Here is a 7,324-nt window from a genome sequence, read left to right on the forward strand (position 1 = left end):
CTTTAAGATGAAGGAATTGCTCATTTACCATTCTGAAAACACTAGGACCCCTACCAGTTATTTGTGTGCTCTATAAATGGAACAAAAAAAAGTCAAGATGACAACACTTGCACTTACAACATAGTTTTCTGAATATTTTAAACCTATTGTTGATACCTACTGCGCAGATAAAAAGATTTATTTCAAAATATAACCGTTCATTGACAAGGAAGCTCATTATCTAATAGCTCTGATAGAAATGTACAAGGATATTAATGCTATTTTTCATGTGTGCTAACACAATAATCATTCTGAAGCCCATAAATCAAGGAGTAATTTTCACTTTCAAATCTTATTATGTAATAAAAACACTTGGTAAAAGTATAACTGCCATAGATAAGGATTCCTTTAATGGATCTAAAGAACGTAAAATGAAAACCTTCTGGAAAGAACTTACCATTCTAGATGCCACTAAGAACATTTGTAATTCATGAGAATAAATCAAAATATTGACATTGAGGGATTTTTTATTTGATTTTATTTATTTTTAGAGAGAGAGAAAGGAGAAAGAGTGGGAGAGAAACATCAATGGGAGATTGCCTCTCATCTGTCCCCTACTGGGGACCTGGACTGCAACCCAGAAATATGCCCTGACTGGGAATCGACCCAGCGACCCTTTGTTTCACAGGCCCATGCTCACTGCACTGAGTTACACCAGCGAACAGTGTCCAGAGGGGAGAAGGAAGGGAATTTCAGGGGAAAAGGGGAAGGGTTTACAGGAACAAGTATAAAAGGCACATGGACAAAAACTAGGAGGGGTGGAAATGGGAGGGACTGGGGAGGGCTTGGTGGGTGGGCTGGGATGGGAGTAAATGACAAAAAACTGTACTTGAACAACAATTAAAATTTAAAAAATAATGCATAAATATGAGAATAAATAGAAAAAATATTGACATTGACAGGAGTTTAGGAGAAGTCGATTCTAATCCTTATGAATGACTTTGAGGAATTCAATATTTCCATGGAGGAAGTAACTGCAAATGTGGTGAAAATAGCAAGAGAAATAGAATTAGACATGGAGCCTAAAGATGGGACTGAACTGCTGCGATCTCATGTTAAAACTTTAACAAATGTGCAGTTACCTCTCAGGGATGAGCAAAGAAACTGTTTTTTGAGATAAAATCTACTCCAGGCAAAGATGCTATGAAAATTAAAATGAAAACAAAGAATGTAGAATATTGTATAAACTTACTTAATAAAGAAATGGAGGGTTTGAGAGGGTTGACTCCAGTTTTTTACAAACACTCTGTGGTTAAATGCTACCAAACAGCGCTGTATGCTACAGAGAAATCATTCATGAAAGGAAGAGTAAATCAGTGAAGCAAATTTCATTGTCATCGTATGTTAAGGAATTGCCATGGTGACCCCAACCTTCAGCAACCACCACCCTGATGGGTCGCAGTCATCAACATCAAGTCAGGACTCTGCAGCAGCAGAAAATGATGACTTTGCTGAAGGCTCACATGATGGTTAGCATTTTTGTAGCTATAAAGTATTTTTAATTAAGGTATGTACATTTTTTAAAACAGTGTCATTGCACATTTTAATATGGGAAGTCAAAAATATGAATGTAACTCACTTTATTGGGATATTTGCTTTACTGTGGCAGTCTGGAAGAAAGCCTACAAAATATCCTATGTGTGCCTGAAAATGAATAAAAAATGGCATTTCCAGACACTGGAATATTACTCAGCGCTAAAAAGAAATGAAGTATAAAGCCACAAAAATACATGAATAAACTTTAAATGCATATGACCAAGACAGAAGCCAATCTCAAGGCTTCCTGCTCTATGAGTCCAGCTACAGGGTCCAACAGGAGTTAACACCTGCTGGAGTGTGGTCGATCAGATAATAATATGGATGTAATAATTCATAGTTTTTATTTGGACATTTCACCTAAAATGCCACATCATGTGCTTGAGTTGTTATGTTACAGAATTACATGCTTATGATCTTGTAACAAAAATTTTTGAAATAAAAAATGGGTGTATTTGTGCTGTACCCTGTATACAACATTCTGGTAAGTGTAAAACTATGAAGACATGAAAAAGATCAGTGATGGCCAACAGTTTAGGGTGCAGTAGGGGTTAACAGGTAGAACACACAAGATTATTGACCAGAGAAACTATGTATAATGGCAGACACATGACAATATATCTATAAAAATCCATAGAATAATATAAATCATGAACCCAAATGCAAACTATGGATTTTGGTTGATGGCAATGTGTGAATGTTGGTTGATCCATTATAACAAATGTACATTTGGACATGAAATTCTCTGTACTTTCTGTTCAATTTTTCTAAGAACGTAAAGCAGCTTCAAAACATAAAGTCTAAAAATTTCTTAAATAAATACAATTAAAACACCCACTGAAAGCAGAATAAAACATGTCACTGGGCTGGAAAATAGTTCATTTAAAGCCTATGGTGGGATATCTGTTTATTACATAACCTATTTCTGATACTGGAAGGGAAACCTACCACATTTTTCCAACCATAAGACACACCAGGCCATAAGACACAACTAGGTTTTAGAGCAGAAACATAGAAAAAAATTTTGAGGCAAAAAATGTAGTAAAATATTTAATAACATAAATAACACAATATTTCACCAATGTAAATGTAAACAGAACTCAAAAAGTTTTGCACAACCTGTGTGGCTCTGCAGCTGTTGACAAATTACAGCTCCCATCATCCCAACCTGTCCAAGTATGATGGGAGTTGTAGTTTTGCAACAGCTGCAGGGCCACATTGACAGGTCACCCTGCAGTAGAATTTGCCTATGTTAATGTAAATGAGTACACACGAGTCATGTGATGGAGGTATCGGCGGGCGCCACAGGTTTTCTTCTCCTAACCTGCCTGTACCACCTGTACCCTCCTCCCTAGCACTACAACATGCCGCAGCCAGCAGACTCTGCTTCTGCCTCCCTTGCTTCACACAGCTGGGACACCTCCTCTTCCCAGCCCAGGGCCCACAGCATCGCCCCACTCCTGCCGCCCCGGCTTCCTTCAGTAGTGACCTTGCTCCTGCCTCCTCAGACCCCACTCCACCATGCCCCCCACAAGAAGCTAGGTAAGCTATATTTGGACTATAAAATGAACCCCCATTTTCCTCCCAGATTTGGGTGAAATGCATCTTATAATCCAAAAAAATATAGCAAGTACTAAAAAGTTAGTGGGGGTAATCCCTTCCATATCCTTATCAAGAAAAGAGTTTAGAAAGCAGAATTGAAGCATTCACCATTCATGCACAACTGATTGAAAACTAATAATATTTAAACATTTCTAGAGGTAAAATATGGGGAAAGAAATTACATTCTTATCATCCAAATCCATCATGCAAACATATATTTAGATTAAAAACTATACACAGATCCTAGAACAAAGCCTAAGCAATATTCAAATAAAATGTTCAAATAAATTTCAGGGGAGTAGGAACTTTCTTTTATTCACTGACTTACCCCTAGAATCTAAAACAGTACCAAGTACAAAAAATACTAAATAAATATTTGGTTAAAAATAAATGAATTATATACTCACTCTAAATAAAACCATTCTGTCTGCATTGTGGATGGGAACCAGGCCAGCCTGGAGATTAGAGGCTACTTGTTAGCAGCCTATTGAACTGTTGAACTGTGAAATAATGAGAGCCTGGGAAAAAGCAACAGCAGTGGAAATGATAGTGCAGCCAGGAAGAGTGTAAACAACAGCATGCTCAGAGCAATGAGGATGAGCCACTGACGGCACCCAAACCTGAAGGGCTGGAATGGAAGAGACCAGGAAAGATTGAAAAGTACAATATTTGATGAAAAAAAGGAAGACATAACCAGACAACAGTGCCACAAAATCTGGCCCCAGAGGGGACAGATTTAAAGACAGAAAAAATGGTATCAGGTGCACAGAGGTCAAGTATTATGAGAACTGGAATTTAGGGTAAGGTGAGTAACACACTCACCTTTTGCACACAAAAAAAGAGAAAAGAAAGAAAAAATTAAGGGATATCAAAAAGTCAAGGAATCAGGGTAAATAATATGTAAATGCATCATTTTAAGAAACTAATATAAAAGTATCCATATTGAGTAAAATATCAAAATTTTAAAGAGATTGTTTTATTAGCCTGCATTATTCATTGAGCATCCTGACAAACCACAGGTCCTGACTTGCAAAGCCTTCGCTTTCCCACTGGGTGGGTTTGTGGGATTAACGGCAGTGTGCCAAGACTGGGTGGCAGGGGGCATTTCTACTCAGTCATGTTTTTGGATTATAGAGTGTTTGTTAACTTTTTTCACTTGGATGGATCTCTCATACATCCCCACTGGGATTGTAAAATGGTACAACCATTCTGAAAAATAGTTTGGCAGGTTTATTTTTACCCTTGATCTTATTCCAAAGGCCGAGAAGTGATAAGGCAGGTTTATTTTTAAATATACACACTTTTACTATATGACCCAGCAATCCCAGAGAAATGAAAGCTTATGTCCACACAAAACTCAGACATGACCATTCATACCAGCTTTATTCATCACAGTCGTGACCTGGAAACAGTCAAAGTGACTCTCAATGGGTGAATGATTAAACATATATCCATACTACAGAATACTGCTCAGCAATAAATAGGAATATACTACTGATACACACAACTACTTCAATGTATCTCAAGAACATGATGCTGAATGGAAAAAGTCAATCAATCTACCAAGATCACATTAAACATATGCTTGAATTTAGAAAATTATGGAGATGGAAAGCAGATTAGTAGTTACCAGGAGTGGGGCAGGTTGGTTGAAGGATGTAGGTATGACAATTAAGGGGTAACTTAAGAGAAAACTTTGTGGTAATAGAACAGTTTTCATAGCACGGTTGCAGTGGTGGTTACCCAAATTTACACAAATGATACAATGATGCAGTACTAAACCCACAGATTGTACCAATGTTGATGTCCTGTCTTTGATACTACGGTACTATACCATATGTATCTATAGTTATACTGTAGTTATGTAGCCATAGACACCATAGTTATAAAACATGTAAGCACTGGGGGGAACTAGTTGAAGGATACATGGGAACTCTGCAGATTCCTGTGAATGTATAATGATTTCAAAATAAGAAGCAAAAAAGTGTTTATTACTTAAAGTGTGACTTAACGTGTCTATTATACTTCCAACTACTTGAAAATAAACAGAAAAGCCATTAGAAAAATATGGGAGGATATATTAATAAGTGCATAAGAGGCATACCTTTTTCCCTTTTACCAAGGTTCCAATATGGCTTGGAACAACACTGACTAAGACTTGGAAAGCTTCCTCTGAGTTTAGCAATTAGAAAGTCTTTGGTGACTTCACGGGAGTAGTTTCCACGCGGTAGCGAAGGGAGAGGCCAGATTGCAGCTGATTGAAGAGAGATCAGGCTGAAGGCAAAGGGCCAGAAAGGGAGACCTTTGAAGTCAAAAGGTAGCTAACCCAAGGAGCAACACAACTGCTTACTGCTCTTTCATTCAAAGGGATACATCTAAATCTGTTTTCGTAGAGGCAAAAATATAGTAAAAAAAAAAAAAGAAAAGAGGAAAAGGACAGTCATTTCTACTGTGCTCTTTAGAGATAACCATCTTCATGAAGGTAGAATTACACAATGCCCTGAAGCTCTGTGCCAACCAACTGAAATCACTGTGGTTTCAGTCAGAGTATTTCTGAAGAGTTTCTGATAACATGTATGTTAATATAATTGTATACTAAACATACTGTATCCCAGAAAAATGTTTATGAAAAATAGTGTCCTTAAAACCCAGTGACTATTTTAAAAAATCCAATTTTGCAATGATATTTAGATTTGAAGCATGTAGTAAATCTCCACTTTTAACTTTTTAGATCCACAGATATCTCACAGGGGAAATTCCAAATTGGTTTATAAATGTAATCTCAGGTACAGAATGATCCTTGATACTTAATTATGTCTTTACCCTTACAAGTTTTCAGTATGAATATGCAAATGTAGACATTTATGATGACCCACCAAAAACGGAATCAGTTTCAAAGCAGGTGAGGGAGTACTAAGTAAATAAAAATGGAAGGTTTCTAATTAAAACAGAATTAAACACTTCAAGAAGAAACCTATGGTTTTAATTATTTTGTGCTACTAATCTCAAAAGACTAAAGTCTGATGAATTAGATTTGCCAAATTGAAAGCTCCCTTCCAAAGACACGTTTTTACCAGAGGGGAGAGGGGAGGGAATTTCAGGGGAAATAAGGGAGGGATTTAGAGGAACCTATATAAAGGATACATGGACAACAACTGAGAAGGGTGGAAATGGGAGGGAGGGGGGAGGATGGGGGGTGGGACAGGATGGGAGTAATAGACAGAAAACTGTACTTGAAAAATAATTAAATAAAAAAATTGAAAGAAAAAAAAAGAAAAAGTAGACACTTGAGGAACTGGAAAAGTATTTACAAGGGAAATGTGTAGAAAGATAAAATGAATACAATATGTGTTTTTAAGAAGAAAAAATAAGTGAGTAAATGACTTTCCCTTCAATTATTGGAGAGTAGTGCTTTTCAATATATAGTAAAAGTTAACTCCATGAATCAACTCTGGGTTTGTGGGAAGTCAGATTTCTGGTCCCATCAGAATGAGAATATGAATGGAGGGACCCAAAATCTGCATTTTTAACAAAATTTCTCAAGTGATTCTCATGGGTGGTTAGTTTTAAGAAGCACTGAATATAACATATACCCTATCATTCATGGTATATACTCTACCACTTATACATGATGGGTTTATTAGTGAAATTTTATTGCAAAATAAGTCCACCGTTCCATTGAAAACATCACACAAATGTAGTGGAAATTACTTATAACAAAGTGCATTATATCCATAAATATGGCAAATGATATAGCACCATAGGTATTTATTGAATGTTTATAATAAATACAAGTAAAATTCATATATTAAAAAAACTGTCTCTAGGGAGTATGAAATATATGCATTAAATATGACTTTTCTCATTCCCTCTTTAATACTTCAGAACTAAAATGTTTTCCGATCTCTTATTTGCCTATTCCTAAAATAGCAATATTCTCATTACAAAGTAAAATATATTTAAATATGAACATGGGATTACCATATTGGTATATCAATATTTGTTTACTAAAATATTAAAAGGACTAACAGAGTTTTTAAAGACTTTTTCTTTTTTTTTACAGATTTTGTTTTATTTATTTGTAGACAGAGGGGAAGGGAAGGAAAGAGAAAAGGAGAGAAACATCAATGTGTGGTTGCCTCTCATG

The sequence above is a fragment of the Sturnira hondurensis genome, unplaced genomic scaffold (genome assembly GCF_014824575.4).
Source record: "Sturnira hondurensis isolate 20B ecotype Veracruz unplaced genomic scaffold, ASM1482457v3 Scaffold0005279, whole genome shotgun sequence".
Taxonomy (NCBI): Eukaryota; Metazoa; Chordata; class Mammalia; order Chiroptera; family Phyllostomidae; genus Sturnira; species Sturnira hondurensis.